The sequence below is a fragment of the Desmodus rotundus genome, chromosome 4, assembly GCF_022682495.2.
Source record: "Desmodus rotundus isolate HL8 chromosome 4, HLdesRot8A.1, whole genome shotgun sequence".
NCBI lineage: Eukaryota > Metazoa > Chordata > Mammalia > Chiroptera > Phyllostomidae > Desmodus > Desmodus rotundus.
In genome coordinates, this window is record NC_071390.1 from 19,867,136 (window position 1) to 19,890,019 (window position 22,884).

General features: G+C 50.4%; 1 protein-coding gene across 2 annotated transcripts in view; it reads right to left on the minus strand.

Annotated features, from left to right (window-relative positions):
* NEURL1 (neuralized E3 ubiquitin protein ligase 1) overlaps positions 1–22,884 on the minus strand; it is a 77,267-nt gene that overhangs the window by 34,332 nt on the left and 20,051 nt on the right. The window lies entirely within an intron of this gene.

The window sequence follows — 22,884 nt, forward strand, 5'->3', positions numbered from 1 at the left end:
ACCATTTACTGAGGCCTTCAGCTGTTCACATGTCATTGCGCACCTACTACGTGCAGATATCAGGGGGCGCAATGATACCATGGTGAGCAAATAGACAAGGCCCCTGCCTGCAAGGGGCTTACGATCTGGCTAGTGGAGCTTAGTAACAAGAAGCTGACCCTGCTTCTGTCTTCTTTCAGGCTCTGTTGCAAGTGCTTTAGGAGTATGAATCCCTTTGGCCTCCGTGGGCTGCATGATGAGGTCGCTATTATTGTCACTATCGATAGGTACCATTATTATTATTATTATCTTACAGACGAAAACGCTGAGATAAAAAGATGACCTGCCTAGAAGGTGGCAGGGCTGGGATGCAAAGGCAGGCAGTCTGGCACCAGAATCCACACTTTTACACCCACACCTAACTGCCCCTTTGATCACAAACATGCACAGGCACACACCAACACATGTGGACCACATGACCCATCGACGCCATGTGCGTGTATATACTCCAACACGGGCTCACGAGCACTCGCAAGCATTCACCACTGTACACACTTTGCCCCTACTGCCCACCAGACACACACTCACCTGCCACACACACACCTCGCAATGTACACACTCAGCACACGCACATTGCCACAGATCACACAGTCTCTGGAGAAATCTTGAGATGTGGGACCCACAGATACCTCACAGAAAAGAAACTGGGGGCTCTGAGAGGCTCAGGAACTGGCCTGAGGTTTACCAGCAGGTCAGAGGCAGAGGCAGGACTCAAGCCCAGGTCTGTGGGCCAATGTCACAGTCCCCAGCTCTTTGCAGGACAGGGTCCTCTCCCAGGAAAACAGGACAGCTACCTCCTCCCAGGCCCTGGCCAGCCCCCAGCCTCTGTCATCGGGCTTCGGGACCTGGGTTCCTAGGGAAAGAACCGGGTAGGGAAGGAAGGTCAGGAGGCAGAGGGTGGGAAGGAGGAGGAGGATGGGAAGGAAGAAGCTGTAAAAAGAACGGGGGCTGCCCCTATCAGATGGAACTCAGCGGCCTGGGCGCTGGGAGGGGCTGAGCTGGGCGCATTGCACACGTTAACTCGTTCGGTCCTCACGCCATCCCTAAGACATAGGTTGCATCGTATACCCATTCTATAGATGAGGAAACTGAGGTAAAAGAGGCCACTCTGGAGGCTGTTCCTGCAGCAGCAGAGTCAACCCCCCTCATCCTGCCTCCCTTTTAATACACCTGGCAGGGCCCTGTCCTGCCATCCCCTCCAGAGGCCAGCCTGGTCTTCCCAGACCCTCAGCACTGGTCACACTTCTTCTGGGAAGCCTCCCCAGGGCCCCAGATATAGAATAAGTCCCCCTTCTTGGAGCCTGTCTCTCCTCTGAGCCCAACCTATGCCTCTCCCAACCCCTCGTCCTACTCCACCCTAGCTGTGGCATTGTCGATGCCCTTGGCTTCTCCCGGGTACGTCTCCACAATTCAAGCTGAACAACATTTCTGAGCGCCTGCCAGGTGCCAAACACTGAGCTACACACTGGGGATGTAGTGATGATCAACCACAGACAGGCCCTGCTCTTGTGGACTCAGGGTCCAGAGGGAAACAGACATTTATCGAGGAGCCTCCCCAAGGACGCCATCACAGTCCTGGAAAAGTGTTCTGAAACAAAGGAGCCAGGTTTGGGGGCACTTGGCATCCCAGAAAAGCAAGGGTGAAGCAAAGCAGGCATGTCTGTGCATCTGCAGGTCGATTGAGGGGAGAATGCTCCAGAGAGTGAGCACAGTACATGCAAAGGCCCTGTGACTGGGGTGAGCCCCACACCTCTGAGAAGCCAGGTTGCTATGGCTGCAGCAGGGATGCAGGGGGATCCTGGGGAAATGCTCGGATGGCAAGCCAAGGTGGGTTGGAGACACAGCATGTGGGCCCAAAGAGCAGGGTGAAGAACCTGGCCTTTTGTCTGAGAGTGACAGGGAGCCCCTGGCTGGTTTTAACAGGAAGGCAACAAGACCAGACTGCATTTCTGAAAGGTCACCATGCCATCTGGTGTGCAGAATGCATGGGAGGAGGCAAAAGACACCAGGGGAGAAAACAGTGGCCTCCAGTGGGTCGGGCCTGCACCTGACTTGCCCACACTCTCCTCAGGCCCAGCGTCATGCCTGCACAGAGCAGGTGCTCAGAAAATATCTCACAGATGGAACTGACGGCACTGAATTTTCCAGAAACAGGACTAGGGGAAGTAACCGAGCAGGGATGGAGGCAGGGTGAGGGCTCAGCTAACCTGGACTCCTGCAGGTGGGCAGCACCCTCACTCTGGCCATTGGAGTGAGAATGGAGTAGAGGATGGGACGCAGCCTGCACCTGGGCCTTCACACCACCACTGTCTGCAGGCCGTTACCGGCAGACTTCCTTGGGTCCTGTTTGCTATCAGCCACTTCCCCAATTTAAGTAGGAAGTGGCAATGTCCTGCGTCAGAGGGTCCCCTCATCACCTCCCCAGAGCAGTGCCCAGGCCTCTACAGGTGCTGTAGCAGAGCACCGCACCCCTTCTCTGCTTTATTGAGGAATCTCATCAAACTTCATTTGGCCAGAGTTCTGTTACTAAAAGGGATGAGAGCACCTCTGACCTGCATCATTCACTCACTCATTGATTCATTCATTCATTCAGTTTTCACGGAATGCCAACTCAGCCTACTGGTGAGCAAAACCCAACTTCTACCCTTCAGAAGCCAAGCAGGAGCCATGCTGGGATCAAGGTATGAGATTCCTTTGGCACCGGCTGAACCCTTCCAGCGCTCCGTTCTATAGAAAATGAGAAGGCTGAAAGGGGATGTGAAAGGAGGGAAAGGGTGTGAAAGGAGAACGGAGACTCTACAAGCAAGGCTGGGGGAGAAGCTGTAAAGGCGACCATTTACTGAACACTTAACCGTGCACCTGGCACCGTGCTCATACACCGTGCTCAGTGTTTTGCACATACAATTGCACCCAATGCCTCAGCATCCCTGCAGGAGTATAATCAGGCCCACCCAGCAGGCTGCGAAACTGGGGCTCCGAGAGGTTACACTGAAGGCAAGACAAGCTAGAGTTTGATCCCAGACCTGTCCGACATTAAAACTCACACTCCAGACAGAAAAGGCCAAAGGGCAGAGAACTTCTTGCTTGGGGGAAAGAAGACAAGGGGATAATGGACCTTGTTTTTCAGGAACCAGAAGCGTTCTAGGTAAAGGCAGAGCCTAGGTGTTTTCCAGGGAACGGAGGGTGACACCCCAGGGATGGAGCACAAATGAAGGCAGGGGAGACTGTGGACTGGCATAAGACTGCACTCCCTGTCTACTAATAGGCGGCCCACCCTGGGCATCTTGCAGAAAGCAGACCATCCATGAGCTAGGGGGGAGGGGGGAAACTATTATATCTCAAAGCCCACAGGCAGAAAGCAGGGCTGGGTAAGCCCCTGGGGAACACTTGGTCCGACAGAAACCTTGCCAGCCTTCAGAAAAAAAAAACCCTCCCTTTCTGGCTACTCCCCTCCCAGCTACACCCACTCTCTGGCCCCATCCAGCTCCCCAAACCCTCCCACCACCGGGCTTCTCCTCTTCTTCCTGCCATCTCCTGTCTGCCAACCCCTTTCCCTCTTGGGGGCCAAGTCCTTTCTCACCTATGTCTCCCAAGGCCCAACATCTGCAGCCCCAGGCTGAGCCTACCCTCTTAGAACTCAGTCTATGGCAGACCCAGCGCCTGCAGAGCAGAACATGAGACAAGTCCACTGGACAGTAGAAACCATCGGAATTAGAGACGCCAAGGTCTCTGAAGGAAAGGAGCCCCAGGAGAGCATTGGGGCCTGGTTGGAGGGGTCCGGGATGGAAAACTGGGCCCACGGAGGGTGGGTGGTTCCGGAACAAGGCTCACAATCTGTGTCCTGCAGATGACTGTCCACAACCTGTACCTGTTTGGCCGAAATGGAGTGTGTCTGCATTACAGCAAGCAGCACCGCAAGAAGTAAGCGGGGATCCCTGAGGAAGAGGAGTTCAAGCTGATGTACGGGATGCTCTTCTCTACCTGCTCGTTTGTCAGCCAGCTGCCCCCACTACACATGAAGGATGGCTTTCTGGCCTTCCAAACAGACTCCCTTACTAGGAGACGCCCACTGGAATCAAGGCTGTCATGGACACTGACTTGGGCGTGGGACCCATCCGAGATTTGCTGTATCACTTCTACAGTGCGCAGTGCAGAGAGCCAGTGGTGAGGGTCCCCTGTGCCCTCTGGGACAGACTGTGCAAAGCAAGCTCTTCCGCTCCTGACCAGACCCCTATGCCCACTCTCTGTCCTGTTTCTCTGCCACAGCTGGATGAAGGAAGCACCCAGCCTTACCCCTCAGGAGACTCTGTCTGCCTGCCCCTCCAACCCCTGTAGCCCCCAGGCAGCCCGCCCTGGTGCCCTCCCCATCACCTCCAAACCAGGCCCTCTCTCTAGTTTTATCCTCTACCGGACACCATGAGAAATACAGAATAAACTTTTTGTCACCCTCACAATAAAAAGAGAGAGAGAATGAGCATTGGGTCCAGCCACTGCCTCCAGGCAGGCCAAGAAGCAATGTACCCATTTTACAGATATAGCGAGGAGGCCTAGTCAGTTGCAGATTTTCCCACAGTTGCACAGTGGATAGAGGGTAAGGAGGACTCGAACTCATTAATGTCATCTGGTGCTTACCATGACGTACAGGTCAGGGTACCAGAAGGCACGGAAGACAAGACTAGACAGGAGAGGGGACAACTTCTCTTTATGGTGGGCAGAGGGGCCTGGCATCTGGAGTAGTCCATCCAGGGAAGTCGGGGAGGGGAGGCAGCCCTGCTGCAGGAGCAGGGAGGGAGCTCCTGCTTGAGGTCATGTCTTTCTCATCAAGAACAAGGGCGGATTTGATTGAGCTGATGAGTCACCTGGCATGTGGGGCTTAAGGCCAACCTGCCAGGGCCATTGTCCCTGCCCTGTTAGACTGGGCCTGGCGCTGGAGATTGGGGGGCAGGGAGCCCCCCCTTCCAGAGTGCCCTGTCATGCCCAGAGCCAGGCTGAGAGGGGGACTGCTGCCTGGAGTCCGGAAGAAAGACAAACAAGGATGGAGATGAGGGCACAATCGCAGAGAGACAGAGCCTGCACTGCGTGCTGTAGGGCCGCTGGAGCCAAGGAGCCCACAGGGCGTCCTCTGGGGCTGGGACAGGTGCCCCAGCAGTGACAGCTGCCAGCCGCCTGGGATGATGGGAATACAACAGGTGCAGAGGCAGGGGTGGAGACTGAAAGGGAATCTGAGGAAACAGCCTGGAGTTGGGTGCCCCTCCCAGGCCATGGGCCCTGTGCCAGTCAGCCCTTTCTCAGACCCTCCCAGACACAAACATACCTACTCCTGCTCCCCAGGTCAGGGCCTCAGGGTCACCCTGGCCAGCCCAGATGACACAGGGGTTACCATCTACACCAGGCAGAAAGGACAAAATGATGAAGAAAGAAGGTCTCCATCCCCAGGACAGTGTGTGCCGGAAGGAGCCCACACCCACAGAGCCCCCATCTGGAAGCAAACATTTGCCTGTGATAAGATCTATGTCTCTAGCCAGGAAGGGTGGACAGATGGGCCCACCCCACCTTTGTGGAGGTTGGGAGCTCTGGTCCTGAGGTCAGACAGGCAAGCTACTGAGGTTCACTGAGGCCCGGGGCTTGGCTCAACAAATAATAGGAACTATTGCCGTTGATATTGTTGTCCAGAGACTCAGAGAACCCGGGAATCCAGGTAGAACCTACAGGGGCTAAGATCGCCACACACACCTCAGAGAGGACTGACTTAGGGTCCAGGCGATGAGTACAGCACTGAGTACAAATGCTGCACCGAGGACAGGAAAGGGAGGACCAGCTCTGAGAGATACTGCCTGTCCCGTCGTCTTGCTGCACGCTCGCTCGGCACAACTTACCTTGCACCGGCCGCACTGTTCTAGGCTTTGCAAGTGTTACCACGTGTGCCTTATATGCAAATGCCACTCCCCAGGTGCTGGGCAACAGTGGGTTCTTCTAAGGAAGCATATTAAACATCACCCCTTGTCACCCAGTTAGTGCTCTGTTTTTGTTTGGGGTAGACTGAACTTTAAACTTGAAGCCAGCCCTTGTCTTAATAGTCATAAGTGATAAATGACCTAAATTATAACCTTGCTGAGGAGGGTCAGGCAGGGTGGACAATGAGACATTTATGGGGCAGGTGAGGTAGAGAGATGAGGAGACCCAAGGTGATGCAGGGGACAGATAGGACACATGTCCTGGAGCAAGACATGAGCCTTGTCCGTTGTCCATCAGAGATGAGTAAACACAGCCAACTGATCCTGCTGGGCAGGCTGGATTATGAAGAAAGCTGGCAGCTGAGAGCAAGTTAAATCCCTCCCCTGCCACCCTCACCCAACCCCATCCATCTCTCTCCTTCTCTCTCCCTCTCCCCCCAGCCCCACACCCCTTCAGATGGCTCAGCCAGGACTCCTTGTGCTCACCTCTTCTGCTGCCCAGACCCCAGCCAGCTGAAACCTCCCCCAAGCTGGAAGCCCCACCAGGCTTCAGCTCACCCTCCCACCTCTGAGGATTCAGCTTCTGGGGCCCTCCTGCCTCTTTCCCTTCCTACGTCTGGCTCACTGAGGGATGGCAGAGCACAGGGCCACCTGACTTGGCTCCCACCCCTGCTCCCTGGCCCAGCCTCCTGCCCACTGCTGGGGCCTCACTCCAAAACTTGGACTCAGACATTGGGCCCTAGGGGACAGAAGACAGTGAGGGTGCCATTCCCTGTAGGGTCAGGCCCTGGGGCCAGGGCACCCCTGTGATCCAGCAACACCATCTCCTACCCATTGCCACCTTCAGAGTGTGCCTACAGAAGGCGCTGCCTAGGGGGAGGTTACGAGCGGGCTCTGGAGTCACATTCCTGGGTTCAAATCCTAGTTCGAACCCCAAGTCGGTGTCTATCTCCTCTTCGGAAACACAGAGTCGGTGATAACAGTGCCTAACTTGCAGGGCTGCTAGGGGATGGGACGCGCTCACACATGCCGTGTGCTCGAGCACTGCAGGACGCACAGCAAGTGCCAGGTCTATGGTAGGGCTGTTGATGAGACACAGTCCTGAACTCGATACTGAGGCCTGAGTGTTATCTGAGCTCCTGCAGCCGGAGCTTTACACCAGACACGTGGCCGAAGGGCAAGCGGGAGTCATGCAGCAGAGTGCCAGCTACCAGAGGCCCTGAGACACAAACCTGAGAAAGTTCTGGAAAGTGAAAGAGGATGGCAGGTCCTTTTCAGGAGAGGGGGCGCTCAGCTTGGCTCTGAGACAGGACCTTCTCTTCTCACAGAGCAAAGGTCCATCGGAGCCTGAGATCCAGCCACCAAACTGTGCCAGCTCTGTGCCCACCACCCAGGGCCAGGACCTGCAGCACCATGACCCTGGCTTTGGTGGCTGCAGAGTCAAGGTGGGGAGCCCCAGGCACAGAGGCACCTGAGAGTACTGGGGGCCATTCGGGGCCTCTCCGGAAAGGCCGGTGAGCTGCTGGTGGAACTCTGTGCCCCGCCTGCTGCTACACCTCCAGCCCCGGGCCCAGACTGAGCCCCTGACCCCAACCCCAGACAATCGCACACTGTGTCACCAGGAAGCCCCACAAACAGGGGCTCTTAGTCCCTAAAGGCCTGGGGATGAGGCACATGGGGCTGGCTCAGTGGTGGCCTCCTCTCCCTCTGGAGCCAGAACTCGGGTGTGGCTGGCTGAAGGTGGCCATTGGGACTGTGGTCCCCCTGTCCAAAGGACAGCCCAAGAAGGGCAACCACCACAGAGTGACTGCAGTGACAGAAAACCCATTTTCCTCCCCACAATGGTCCCATCTCCCAACTGGCACATTCATCCATTGTTCCCACCTCCCTGTCCCGGTTCTCCAGTAAGTAGCTTACTCAGGCTCCTCCCCAAGAAGGCCACACCCCTCAGGATGATTTGCCCCCTTCTTTCCTCACTCCAGCTGCGGGAGCCTAGGGTCAGGCAAGCTACCAGAGACCCCAGCAAGCACAGGGTGGACTCTCCAGTATCAACGCTGAGAGGACAAATGGAATCAGGACTCCTGGGATCCAGGCAGGTCCTGTGACCCACATCAAACTGCACCCAGGTGTGGGAAGGCCTGTTTGGGGTGGGGAGACTCAGGAAGGGCAGCTTCTTTAATGTCTGCATAGGTTCCTCCCTCCCCAGGGTGGGCAGGGGGAGGTGGTTAAGGCTCCAGGAAGTGGGTTCCTGCAGCTGTGTTAGAGCAGGAATAGGCAAATAGGAACAGAAATTTCCCCCCAGGGAACCCCCTCCCTGTCTAAAACAAATGCCCCACCCCAACCTCAGCCCTGCCCAAACGAATTTACTTCTGCCCAGAGGAGAGCTCTATTCTCAGCGCCAATTAAGGCAGGTGGGCTACATTAGCCTTTGCTACATTGGCCTATCGTTCCTAGTCAGGACACCACCTCCATAATTGGCTGTATGACCTTGGACAAGTCGTTTTCCTCTGTAGGCCGCAGTTCCCACATCTGTAAAATGCAGACACCAGACTCATGCGCCTTGAGCTCTGAGCCAGGAGCTCCCTGGATCAGGGATGTGGAGGGGGATCATTTATTTGGGGCGAGGCAACCAGGAACTGCACTATGTGAAACAACAGCCCCTCCTTCTCATCCCTGCTCCACCAAGTTCTGGTGGAACACTGAGGATGGGCAGGCACACTCCTAGCTGGGTGTCACTGCTTCTCAGTCCTCTTCCTGACCCCACCCAACATGGGCCTCGCCCCAAGGTCCCCTGACCTGGTCTCTGCCTTCCACGCTACCAGCTGGGCCAGAAGTCTGGGGACAGCCTGGATTCCCCGACCTGAGCAGCCACCGTGTCCTTCTCAAATTCATCCCCTGGCTTCAAGCACAGTTCAGGCCACAGGCACCATCCGGACCTGGATGGCTCTCACAGAGGCCTTCAGCCTCCCGCCCCCTTCCTCAGGGCTGCGGGGCTGACCTGTCTGCCTGACAGATCCTGCTGGGTCACTGCCAGCTCAGGTGCCCCACAGTGGCCAAACACCACCGCCCTCTGGAGAGCAATCAACATCTTCTGTGAACTGGCCTTAGCCCGTGTGTCTGACCTCACCTCCCACTCCAAGTACCGACACTCCATGCCCATGAACCACAGATGTCCCAGGACATGGCCACATCACACATGTCCATGGCTCTTTGTTCCTGTAACTGGATGCCCCCTGCCACACTGGTCACCCAAAAACCCCTACTTCACCTTCACTGCTCAGCTCAGAGGCACCTTTCTGAGGTTCTCCCAATGCCCAGGGCCAACCAGCCTGTCCTTCTCCAAGGCATGTCCGACCCTCTGTGCCGCCCCAGCCCTGCAGTGATGATAAGGGTTCCCTCCCATTCTGGGAGCAGCCTGAGGGCAGACGGGGGTCTCTTTAGCTCTGGAGCCCTGGCACCCATCACAGCGGACACTGGGTAGTGCTCAAAGCATAGTTTATGAGGAAAGCAAGAAAAGGAGAGAGGAGATGGGACGAAGCAGGGCCAGGGCTGATGGGGGGTGGTCTTTACTTGGCCCCCATCTGCCCCTTCTCCAGGCTCCGGGCCTCAGACCTGAGGGCACCCACCCAGCCATGATGCCCCAGGTCCCTGTGGACCCAGTGGTACCCAAAGGCAACAGGCCACCTCACCCATGACGTGACAGCCTGCTGGGTGGCCCTCCTCGTTCCCTCAGTACTGCTGGCAGCACCAGCAGTGCTCACTCAGGTAGAAACGGCCAAGAAGCCAAGTAGCCAGGTGTGTCCTGGAACACAGAGGAACTACTGCCCTATCTGACCATCTTCCCCAGAGTCAGCGGGAGAGCATCCACCAGCCCCCACCAGCCCCTGCCAGCCCCCACCAGCCCCCACCAGCCCACTGCGGGACGCCAAGGTGGGGATGCTGGAAACACGCACCGTGCTCCCTCCCAGCCTCTCCTGCATTAAGGCAGCAGGGGAAGAGCCCCTCTGACTGGTCTACATAAACCATTCATAGCAGCACATTCAAACCCACGTCATCTGAGAGGAAAAAGCCTGTGGCTTCCTCGTTCATCATTGTCCCTGCTCTTTCATTTTTCCTTTTAACGGCAGAAAGCTGTGCTCAGGAGAAATCTCTACCCTGGCTGCTCCTGGCAACACAGAAGCTAAATTTTCCCTCCAAACTGAAGGAAGAGGATGAGCAGCCCTCCTTCAGGTGTCAGTGACTGAGAGTTTGCAAGAGTTCAATCAGTCTTCCCAGGAACTGCCGGAGGGAGCTATTATCAGCCCCCATTTACAGATGAGAAAACCAAGGCTCAGAGAGGTGAAGTGACTTGCCAACGCCACACAAAACTAGTAAGTAACAGAAAGGGGCACGTGGCTGACTCCCCAGCATCTGTTCTACTCTAAGATAATAGTGGTTCTCTACCTTGGCTGTGCATTAGTGTCAAGAAGGTTATAAAACTACAGATGCCCAGCCCCCTCCAGGCCAATTAATACAGAAACTCTGGGGGAAAGTGAGGCGGGCAGGCATGGGAGCTTCTAAAAGCTCCCCAGGTGGTTCTAATGTGCAGCCAGGGCTGCCATCCTCCGATAGGAGCCAATCACAAAGATTCCATTCCTCTGGCCAGTGATTGGATCAGCAATGGCCATGTGACCCACTTCTGGCCAATGAAGCATAGTGGCAAATCTGCAGAGACCCCTCTGAGAAAGCTTTCCTTGTTCCTGAGAAAAAAGCCCAAGAGAGAAGCCATTCTTCCTTTCGATATTGTTGTGTCCAGCTGTGATTCCATGTCACCGTCAGTCCAGAAGAAAGCCAACCCACAGGTGGCAGAGCACGGAGATGGAAAGCACCCCATCCTTGACCCTACCTCAGAGCCCTGACTCAACCAGCCTGAAACCCCCCCACCCCTGGACTTCCTGTGATCTGAGATAGCGCAGCTCCTCCAGGTCCCCAGCGTTTGTTCCTTGCAACGACAGCCCTGAGATGGCCTCAGTCACCTTCCTCACATCCTCACCCAGGTCGTCCTCCCCTCAGGTCTTCCACCACAGGGAGCATAACTGAGTGGGGCCCCCAGGGCTGCAGCTCTCAACCCATCCAGTGTTCGCTCCAACGCCACGCTCCCCACAGCTGCTTCCCACCAATGACCGAGCGGGGAGGGATGTTAAGGCACATCTGCTCCTGGGGCACCTGAGACTCCTCTGACCAGCGACTGTGGCTTAGGCGTGGGGACTCCCCAGAGACCTTACCGAACTTGGATTAGAATTGCACTGCAGTCTAAAATGCTTCCACCAAACTTCCTTCCTTCCTTCCCCCTCTGCTTCCCTCAGGGTCACGCTGGCATCGAGGCCTGATGGCTCACCCAGCCTCTCTCGGCTTCCTCTCTATTTTTCCTCACACAGGCGTTTCCTCAGGTGATTTAATTAATTATCTATCTATCTATTATCTATGTTCCATCCCCTCTTAACTGCTTAACATCTACTTAACTGCTTTACACGGGACCCACCTATCACATGGCCTTCATCACCTCATGCCTATACCGCCATGAGAGCCTCTGAAGTGGCCTTCCCATCCTTGAGTCCCCTCTACCCCATCCCCAAGCCTTGCTACCCAAACCGTGCTACTTCCCGACTCAGGAACCTTCAATCATTTCTTATTTCTGACATCTCAAGTTTAATTTCCTCTGCCTTTCTTTACAGGCACTGCTGAGTTGGACCTGCCCCACAGGCCAACCAGGGCAGAACACTGCAATCCGTTCCTATTGTTTCACTTACATCCCTGGAGGGCTTCCCCATGGGGTGGGGGGTGATGCTGGCTATTTTCAGGGCAGAGATGACTGACATGGCTTCTGCCCAATGAATGCTGAAGCTTCAGTACCAACTCCACCCATTTCCACAGATATTCCACAATGACAAAGTCTCCCTCAGACCCCATTTCCCTTACCCACCAGTGGAATATCTTACAAGAGAAATAGATTTTACACACAAACAAACCTCCATCAACAAGAAGTGAATCCTCTCAGAGAATGTTACAAAAACGAAAATGATTATTATTCACAACAATAACAATATGAACAGTAGGACAATAAGCTGAAGATGGTTGTGATGTTGGAGAAAACAGTAGTAATAATGCAGGTAAGTATGAAAAGCAGGGACAAAAATATTCTAGCACTATAACCTCAATGATATAACTACATGTGCAGCAGAACAGACTTCTCCTTGACCTATTGCCATATTAACCAAATTTCTCTAGGAATTGCATTTGGTTGCTAGTAGCGGATACCAGAAATAACATGTATTTTTAAACACATAAGGTATTTTCTCTCACACACAATAGAACTGCGGCAGCTCTGCAGTCATCAGGGACCCAAGCTTCTTTTACCTTGCTACTCAAGGTGGCTTTAACATCCAAGACAGCTGCTGAAGCTCCAGCCACCTGTCCACATTCCAGGCAGGAAGCAAGAGGAACATGGAAAACCAAAATCAGAGGACTCACACCAGCTAGCTGCCCCTCTTTAAAGGAGGCTTATGTGAAGTCCACCCAACAATGCTATTAATAATTTACAACTCAATGGCCAGAATGGCATCTCATGGCGACACCAAGCTGCAAGGGAAGCTGAATATGTAGTCTTTTCATTGGACACATTGCCACTTCAAATAAAAACAGGGCCTCAGACATAATGGTAAGCTCTGTTCCGTCTGGGAAACATTATGACTGATGCCCACAGCACACAGAAGCTTCAAAACTGGTGGGGTCTTCCCTGGTATCCCCAACATAGCCTTCTGCTCCCTCCAACCGAACTGTATGCTCCACATAACAAGTTGTCCCTTTACTTCTTTAGGACTGGTTGGTGTTCCAGGACACAGTGTAATTTATTTAACTATTACATATAAAACATTAAAAAAGTCTCTTTTAAAAGAATAAAAAGACAAGCCACAGACTGGGAGAAAGCCTGCAAAACACATAGCTAATAGAGATTCCAGAATGTATAAAGACCACTCAAAACTCAGGAAAAAAAAAAAAAGAAAAGAAAACAAAAACAAAATAACCCAATAAAACCCAAGTAAATGAGAAAGAAGGAAATCCTGCCATTTGCAACAAGTTGGATGAACGTTGAAGGCATTAGGCTAAGTGAAATAAGTCAGGCAGAGAAAGGCAAATACCTGCCATATGGTATCACTTGTATATGGAATCTAAAGTAGTCAAACTCAGAGACACAGAGTAGAGGGGTGGTTACCAGGGCTTCGGAGTCGGGGAAAATGGGAAGACACTGGTCCAAGGGTGCACACTTCCAGTTATGAGATTAAAAAGTCTGGGGAACCTAATGCACAGCCTGGCGAGTACAGTTGACAATACTGTATCATACACATGGATGTTACCAAGAGAGCAGATCTCAAATGTTCTCATGACAAAAAAAGAAAAGGTAACTGTTTGACAGGATGGAGGGGACAGCTAAGGATGGCAGTAAATCACTGTGCAATATAAAAATGCATCAAGTCAACACACCCTACCTCACAAACTTACACAGTGTAATGTCAATTATATCTCAATAAAGCTGGAAAAAGTTAATCACCCAAAATTTCAACAGACATTTCACCAAAGTAGATATACAGATGAAATATAAGTACATAAAAAATGCTCAATATCATTAGTCACTAGGGAAATGCAAATTAAAACCATCATGAGATACCACTACACACCTATTAAAATAGCCAAAATTAAAACGGCTGACCATACCAAGCATTGGTGAGAATGCAGAGAATTAGAATTCTCATTTCCTGCTACTGAAAATGTAAAATGGTACAACCATTTTAGAAAATGGTTTGGGATTCTTAGAGGACTTCCAGCCAAGATGGAGGCGTAGGTAGACACACTGTGCCTCCTCGCACAACCAAAAAAAAGGACAACAACAATTTAAAAACAAAAACAACCAGAACTGACAGAAAATCAAACTGTATGGAAGTCTGACAACCAAGGAATTAAAGAAGACACATTCATCCAGACCAGTAGGAGGGGCGGATATGGGCAGCCGGGCAGAGAAGACTCCCTGCAAGGCGGTGGCTGGCGGACCCAGTGAGGTGGCAGATTGTGGAGAAGGGCAGGCAAGGAGCAGCTGGAGGACCCACCAACAGACCGAGCAACACAGGGCTCCAGCGCAGGGAAATAAAGCTTCAAACCTCTGATTGAAAACACCTGTGGGGGTTGAGGCAGCAGCGGGAGAAACTCCCAGCCTCACTGGAGAGTTTGTTAGAGAGACCCACAGGATCCTAGAATGTACACAAACCCACCCACATGGGAATCAGCACCAGAAGGGCCCAATTTGATTGTGGGTAGCAGGGGAAGTGACTGAAAACCGGCAGAGGGCGGAGCAAGTGCCATTGCTCCCTCTCGGACCCCTTCCTCACATACAGTGTCACAGTGCAGCGATGTGGGTTGCCCCTGCCCCGTCCTGGTGAACACCTAAGGCTCCACCCCTTTATATGACAGGCGCACCAAAACAAAAAAAAATGGCCCAAATGAAAGAACAAACCAAAGCTCCAGAAAAAAATACAACTAAGTGAGGAAGAGATAGCCAACCTATCAGATGCACAGTTCAAAACACTGGTAATCAGGAAGCTCACAGAATTGGTTGAATATGGTCACAAATTAGATGTAAAAATGAAGGCTATGCTAAAAGAAATAAAGGAAAATACACAGGGAACCAATAGTGATGGGAAGGAAACTGAAACTCAAATCAATGGTGTGGACCAGAAGGAAGAAAGAAACATCCAACCAGAACAGAATGAAGAAACAAGAATTCAAAAAAATGAGGAAAGGCTTAGGAACCTCCAGGACATCTTTAAATGTCCAACATCCAAATTATAGGGGTACCAGAAGGAGAAGAGGAGGAGCAAAAAATTGAAAACTTATTTGAAAACATAATGAAGGAGAACTTCCCCAGTCTGGCAAAGGAAATAGACTTCCAGGAAGTCCAGGAAGCTCAGAGAGTCCCAAAGAAGCTGGACCCAAGGAGGAAAACACCAAGGCACATCAGAATTCCATTACCCAAGATGAAACAGAAGGAGAGAATCTTAGAAGCAGCAAGAGAAAAGGACACAGTTACCTACAAAGGAGTTCCCATAAGACTGTCAGCTGATTTCTCAAAAGAGACCTTACAGGCAAGAAGGGGCTGGAAAGAAGTATTCTAAGTCATGAAAGGCAAGGACCTACATCCAAGATTGCTCTATCCAGCAAAGCTTTCATTTAGAATGGAAAGGCAGATAAAGTGCTTCTCAGATAAGGTCAAGTTCAAGGAGTTCATCATCACCAAGCCCTTATTAGATGAAATGTTAAAGGGATTTATTTAAGAAAAAGAAGATAAAAATGTGAACAGTAAAATGACAGCAAACTCACAGTTATTAACAACCACACCTAAAACAAAAACAAAAGCAAACTAAGCAAACAACTAGAACAAGAACAGAGCCACAGAAATGGAAATCACATGGAGGGTTATCAACAGGGGAGCAGTAGGGGGAGGCGGGGAAGGTACAGGGAATAAGAAGCATAAATGGTAGGTAGAAAATAGACAGGGGGAGGGTAAGAATAGTATAGGAAATGTAGAAGCCAATGTATGCTACATGTATGACCCAAGGACATGAACTGAAGGTGGGGAATGTGGGTGGGAGGGTGTGTGCAGGGCTGAAGGGAGTGAAGGGGGGAAAATGGGACAACTGTAATAGCATAATCAATAAAATATATTTTTTAAAAAAACAGTTTGTCAGTTCTTTAAAATTAAACATGTACTACCATAGGATCCACTCATTCCGGTTTCTAAGCATTTACCTAAAGGAAAAGGAAATCCATGTCCATCCATAGCCTTGTGCATAAATGTTCTCAGCAACTCCATCTGTGATAGCGCACAACTGGAAACAACCCACACGTCCATCAACAGGAGAAGAGATAAACAAATTATACCTCTATATCACAGAATACCACTAAGCAATAAAAAGGAATGAACTAGTAACACACAGCACAACCTGAAAGAATCTCAAAATAAGCTCACTGAATGGAAGAAGCCAGAGGAAAAGAGTCCATTCTGCAAGATTCTGTTTGTACAGAACTCTAACAATGCACGCTAACCTACAGTGACAGAAAGCTAGTCAGTGGGTATTTGGGAGTGGGGGCTGGGAGAGGGAGGAGTAGGAGAGAGGGACTACTCGAGGGTCACGTAGGTGTTCACTAACTTGATGGTGCTGATGATTTCACAGATGTATAAAACATAGATCGAAACGCATTAAACGTACACTATAAACTGTGCAGTATATTGTGTGCCAATTATACTTTGATAAAGCTATTTTTTTCAAAAAGACATTAAATATGGGTGTGAAAGGAAGGGATAGAGAAAGAAATGGTTGTTTCTGTAAAAACTGAGTTGAATCTGTTCTTCAAAAAATTAAAAATAGAATTACTGTGTGATCCAACAATTCCATTTTGGGGTATGTACCCAAAAGAATGGAAGGCAAGGTCTCAAATGGATATTTGTCCACTTATATTCATAGCAGCATTATTCACAACAGCCAGAAGGTAGAAACACACCTAGTGTCCATCAACAGCTGAATGGATAAACAAAACGTGGTCTATACATACAATGGAATGTCGTTCACCTTTACAAAGGAGGGAAATTCTGTCCTGACTGGTGTGGCTCAGTTAGTTCGGTGTTGTCCCACAAGGCAAAAGGTCTCCAGTTCAATTCCCAGTCAGGCCACATGCCTGGGTTGCAGGCCAGGTCCCCAGTTGGGGGCATGCTCAAGGCAACCTTTGGATGTATCTCTCGTACATTGATGGTTCTCTCCCTCTCTTTCTCCCTCCTGTCCCCTCTCTCTCAAAATGAATAAGTAAAATCTAAAAAATAAAATAAAATAAAAAAGGAAGAAAGTTCTGATATGGGCCACAACATAGATGAACCTTAAGGACATTATGCTAAGTGAAATAGCCAGTCACAGGAGGACAAATACTGTATGGTCCCCCTTACATGAGATACCTGGAGTACTCAAATTCGTGCAGACAGAGAGCAGAAGGGTGGCTGCCCAGGGTGGAGGCAGGGGGAGTGAGGAGCTACTGCGTAACGGGCGCAGAGTTTCAGTCTGGGAAATGAGCGAAGGTCTGGAGGTGGAGGGTGGCTGATGGTTGCACAACCATGTGGATGGACCGAATTTAAAGCCTTTAAACCGCACACCTAAAAATGGGTGTCAGGGTAAATTGTACATTATGTCTATCTTATCCCAATTATTTTAAAAATAAAAATACACTTAATTGAATGTTTTGAAAGGGTCACTAAAGGCTGCAACCCCCCAAATGCTGTCAAATTACATGTAGGCAAGACAACTATGAAATGCTATCCAAAAAAAGAAATTAAGAAAATAATCCCATTTACAATGTCATCAAAAAGAATAAAATACTTAGGGGAAAAATGTAACCAGGCAGGTGAAAGATCTGTACACTGAAAACTGTAAAATGTCAGTGAAAGAAATTGAAGAAGACACAAATAAATGGAAAGATAGCTTGTATCTGTGGGTTGGAAGAACTAATATTGTTAAAACGTTCATGCTGCCCAGAGCAATCTACAGATTCAGTGCGCTCCCTGGCACAATTCCAATGGCATTTTTCACAGAAATAGAAAAACAACTCTAAAATTTGTATGGTCTATAAAAGACCCTGAAAGGCCACAGCAATCTTGAGGAGGAAGAGTGAAGGGGAGGTGTCCCACTGCCTGATTTCCGACGCTAGCAAAACTGTACCGATCAGCAGAGCAGGGCGGTGGCACGAAGACAGACACACAGGCCCATGGCACACAATACAGAGCCCAGAAGTAGGTCCAGGCGCTTACAGGCAACGACCTTCGACAGCAGGGCTAAGAACACAAAATGGGGAAAGGGTGGTTTCTTCAACACGTGGTACTGGGAAAATATATCCACATGGAAAATTATGAAATCGGACCCATATCGCACCCTGTATACAAGAACTAACTCAAAATGGATCAAACAAACACAAGACCTGATGCTGTAAAACTATTAGATAGGAAGAAAAGGAAAAAGCTTGATATTGGTCTTGACAATTATTTTTTTGGATATGAACCCAAAAGCACAGCAACAGAAGCAAAAATGGACAAATGTGATTGCATCAAACTAAAAAACTTCTGCACAGCAAAGGAAGCGAGCAACAGAATAAAGAGACAGCCTGTGGAATGGGAGAAAATATTTGCAAACCAAACATCTGATAAAGGGTTAATATCCAAAATATATAAGAAACTTAAACAACTCAATAGCAACTAATAACAACCCAATTCTTTAAATGGGCAAAGGACCTGAATAGACATTTTTCCAAAGAAGACATACAAATGGCCAACAAGACTATGCAAATGTGTTAAATATCATAAATCATCAAGAAAATGCAAAACCACAGTGAGATATTGGTTCACATGTGTCAAATGTCTACCATCGAAAAGGCAAGAGATAAGTGCGGGTGTGGAGAAAGGGGACCACTTGTACGCACTGTCGGTGGGCATGTAAGTCGGTGCGGCCGCTATGGGAAACAGCACGGCGGTTCCTCAAAAATTAAAAATACAACCGCCATACGACCCAGCAATCCCACTTCAGAGTACACAGCCAAAGGAAACGAAATCACTATCTTAAAGAGATATCTGCACCCCATGCTCACTGCAGCATTACTCGCAAGAGCCAAGATATGGAAACAACCTAAGTGCCCATCTACAGACGAATGGACAAAGACAATGTAGCATATATACACAATGGAATATGACTGGACCTTAAAAAAAGAAGGAAACCCTGCCATCTGGAACATAGATGAACCTAGAGAACATTATGCCAGGTAAAACAAGCCGAGAAAGACAGATCCTGCATGACCTCCCCTGTATGTCAAATGTAAAAAATCAAACTCATAAAAGCAGAGAGTGGAAGAGCGGTTGCCAGGGGCTGAGAGGTGGGGAGGATGAGGAGATGTCGGGCAAAGGGCACGTTACTCGTATAATAATTGAAGCCATAAACTGTTCTCGAAGCATCTGCTGCTGGTGGCAGCCGTGGTTTAAAACGATGACTGAAAAAATGAGGAGGATGCAGTGTGATTTCTGAGACAGGAGGTCCAAAAACACACACAGGCTGAAGGGGAACTTGGGGGTCTTCCAGATAAGTGCTTAAGGAGTTCCTTGATCTCCATAGTGGGGAACCAAAACGCAAACAGTCCCCAGAGGCATAAGAGGTAGAGCCCCGGAACTGACTCCCAGGGGCTCCCAGTAAGGCAAGTGAATCCAGGGTTTGTTTGAGTTCCACCCATTTTTATTATTCACTTTTGGCTACCTAGCCCTGTCCTGGGCACTGAGGAGAAGAATTAACAGAAGGGAACAGGAATTTAACCTTTACTAAGCGTCAGGTACAACCACTGACTATTCCATACCAAGGACCCCACTCCTTCCTCAACACAACCTGTCAAAGCAGGGACTTGACTCTGCAGACCACCCCTCTCTGGGGATGGGCAGGGATACAAAAGTTCATCTTTTAAAATATTTTATTTACTGTTAGACAGAGGCAAAGTGTGGGAGAAAGAGAGGGAGAGACGCATCAATGTGTGGTTGCCTCTCACACGCCCCCAACTGGGCACCTGGCCCACAACCCAGGCATGTGTCCTAACTGGGAATTGAACTGGCCGGCACTCAATCTACTGAGCCACACCAGCCAGGGCTAAACGTTCATTTTTAAAGTTTAAATAGAAAAGCAATACATGCTTCTTTTTTTTAATCTTAAAAAATAGTACCAACATGCTAGTTGGAGTAAAACATACAGGCCTCCCACCCCACTACCCCACTCCATCCCCAGCCTATTCCCCAGAGGTAGCCACCAGTCACTGCTAGTGGGCAGCCACCCAGCCTCAGCCTGCGTCTGCACAGACAAAGGAAAGAAGGATGAGTGATGAGCAGATGGACAGATGGACACCCAGGTATCAAGCCCCAGAATAGACAGTTGTTCCCCAAATCTCTGCATCACTCATTCCCTCACCTCTCTCCCGTCATTTTCAAATGCTCTCTGGCCTTCTCTGGCCAACCTATTTAAAAATGTAAACATCCGTTGACAGCCCCCCCACCCCCGCCCCCGCAACCATAATCCCTAGCCCTGCCACACCCCATGATTTACTTACTTCTCTTCATAGCAATTATCACCATCTGACATCCCATATGGCACCTTTTTTTTTTTCTAAGTCTGTCTCTCATAAGAATGTTAACTCCACAAAACAGGGTATGTGTTCACTGCTTTATCCTTAGTGCCTAGAAAAGTGTCTGGCACTTTGTAGGCACTGAATAAATATTAGTGGGGGGGGAGGGGAGAGAGGGGAGGGGAGGGGAGGGGAGGGGGGGAGGAGGGAAAAAGGAAAAAATATAAGATTCTGAATACAAACAGGATCATACCATGCACACTGTGCATATCATACAATTCTCTTTTTTCTCTTAAAATATGGTAGACATTTTTATCACAGTACCTCATAATATTGAAAGTATTTCTGCATATGGAGGGGCCATCATTGACTTAAATCACTCCCTCCTTCTGGAAAACCTGTGTAGGCAGTAGGTGGGGAGAGGCCACGATAAGGTCCCCCCATGGCACCTGGTAATAAGCCTTCCCCCAAATTTAATCTGATATCAGCTTCCGTGGATCAAAGTTACCCTCAAGAAACGAAACAGCCCCAGACCTGCTGGGACTTAACAAAGACCCAACTGGTGGTATTAACAAACCTAAATAAAAGATGTGTTGATTGGATGCCAAGGAATCGGGGAGAAAGGGGTGACGCTGAGGCCCATGGAAGCACAGCCAGGGAGACGGTGCCCTGCTAGGCTTGCCCAAGTGTTGGCCACCTGGCAGGCAGCTCCCTGTTGGTGAAGTGACCTGGGCAGGTTCAGAAGGCATTAAGCCCTCGGGCTGTGTCCCCAGCTCCCTAGCCGGGTACCAGGTTCTTCCAGCACTGGAGTAGCCTCTTGCACGGGGACAAGGTACCAAGAGCCAACACTCGGTCCGGTCCCTCTCATAGTGAGGCTCTCACTGAGAAGTAGCGAACTGACTTCTGATCTGATTCATGAGTTTTTGTGGACTTGATTGGACAAGCCAGGAGCCCCCAGTTCTACCAATTCAGATAAGACACCTCAGAGATGGAACCGTGGGGCCAACGCTGCCAGGGGCCAGGTGCTGGGCAGGTGAGCACCCCCATTAAGCTGACCCATCTGTGCGGTCAGCAGCCTGCCCTGTGCTATTGCTCACCATCTGCAAACTTTTAGTGATGAGCAAGAAACCCTACCGTTTACTGAGCTCTTGCTATGGAGCAGGTCCTGAGCCATAGGACCTACAGTGGTGACCTCATCTGCTGCGCACGATGGCCCTGTTGGGGGGGACAAGTATGCCTACTTACTGATAAAGACACCGAGGATTGGACGAACCAGGGACTTGCCCAGGTTCAAGACCCAAGAATCAAAATTTAAACTCAGATCTGACTGACCCTCAGGTGAGCATTTCACAATGGGGTGGTCCATGGATCCCTCACACCAGTATCGCCTGAAATTGTTTTTTTAAAAAAAGCATATCCCAAGAACTCACCCCAGATTTACTAAAACCAGGTTACCTAGAGGCGGGCCCAGGAACCCGCACTTTTACAAGCTTCCAGCAGTCCACGGGCCCATTAAGGTCTGAGAACCACGGCGCTATGCCCTCTCATGTCCTCCCTCGGCTCCTCTGGCCCCTGCCCTTTCTCAGTTCTCCTTGTACTCTTCCAATGACTCCTTCACGGTTTCATTCTGTCCACCCTGGAACCCTTCACTCACTCTCAAGGTCGCAGTGGCACCCACTGCTGACAACAAGTGGCAGCCGTGACCTCTACCCTGACCTCTGAGCTCACACCAGGCATTGACAACCCAACCTCTCCCCCAGAGTGTCTCCGCTGCCTCTCTAACACATCCCAAAACTCAACCCACCGTCTTCCCCTCCTACTGCCTCTGCTGCTCAGGGCCCCGATGGAATCACCATCCTCTCAGCCACCTACAAAATCAGGGCACCATCTTGGATTCATCCCTCTCCCTTAGCACCCCTCCATTCATCAACCAGTGCTTCCAAGCACACCTCCTCAATGTCTCCAGTGTGTCCCTTCCTCTCTTTCCCCAAAATTACAGTTCCGGCTTTGGCATCGTTCCCTCAGACAGCCACACTGCCATCATTGCCGGTCTCCCTGACCCATCTGTAAAGCAAATCTAAGAACTTCAATGGCTCCCACTGCCCCACGACGCCAGGGCCAGTGTGGACACTGGCCCATACATCATCTCCTTCCGCTTTTAATGCTGCGTCTCATGTTTCACTTAGGTGGTGGTTTTCTCCTGGCAACGAGGTGATCTTGTGTAAATGAATGCCTCCCGAAGCGTGAAGAAGCAGACGACTGATGTACCTTTATAAACAGCCTTGGATACTAGTCCTAACACCACTGCTGACAGCAGGGAGTGGAACATTCGCAGTAAACCATGCGGTGTCTCCTGCCCTCATTTCCCCCGAACAGTGGCCTCCCAGTTCGGATTTCTCACGCCTGCACTCTCTAGTATGTCCTTCCCTTTCCAGGCTCAGGAAAATGCCTACACTGGTCAGTTACGGGTGTCTATCTACGTCCCAGCTGGGTGTTCTCTGTGAAAAAGAGTGAATAAATGAGAAAAATAATGTAAAGATTAAATGGAAACTTTCTCTAGAGAGATTATCTAAACATGTACTTGATGTAATCTGAGTAGGGGCCTGGGATAGAGCTAAGGATCGGGGGGCCCAAGATAGGGGCCCAGGATAGAGCAAAGGAAACAGAGTCACCG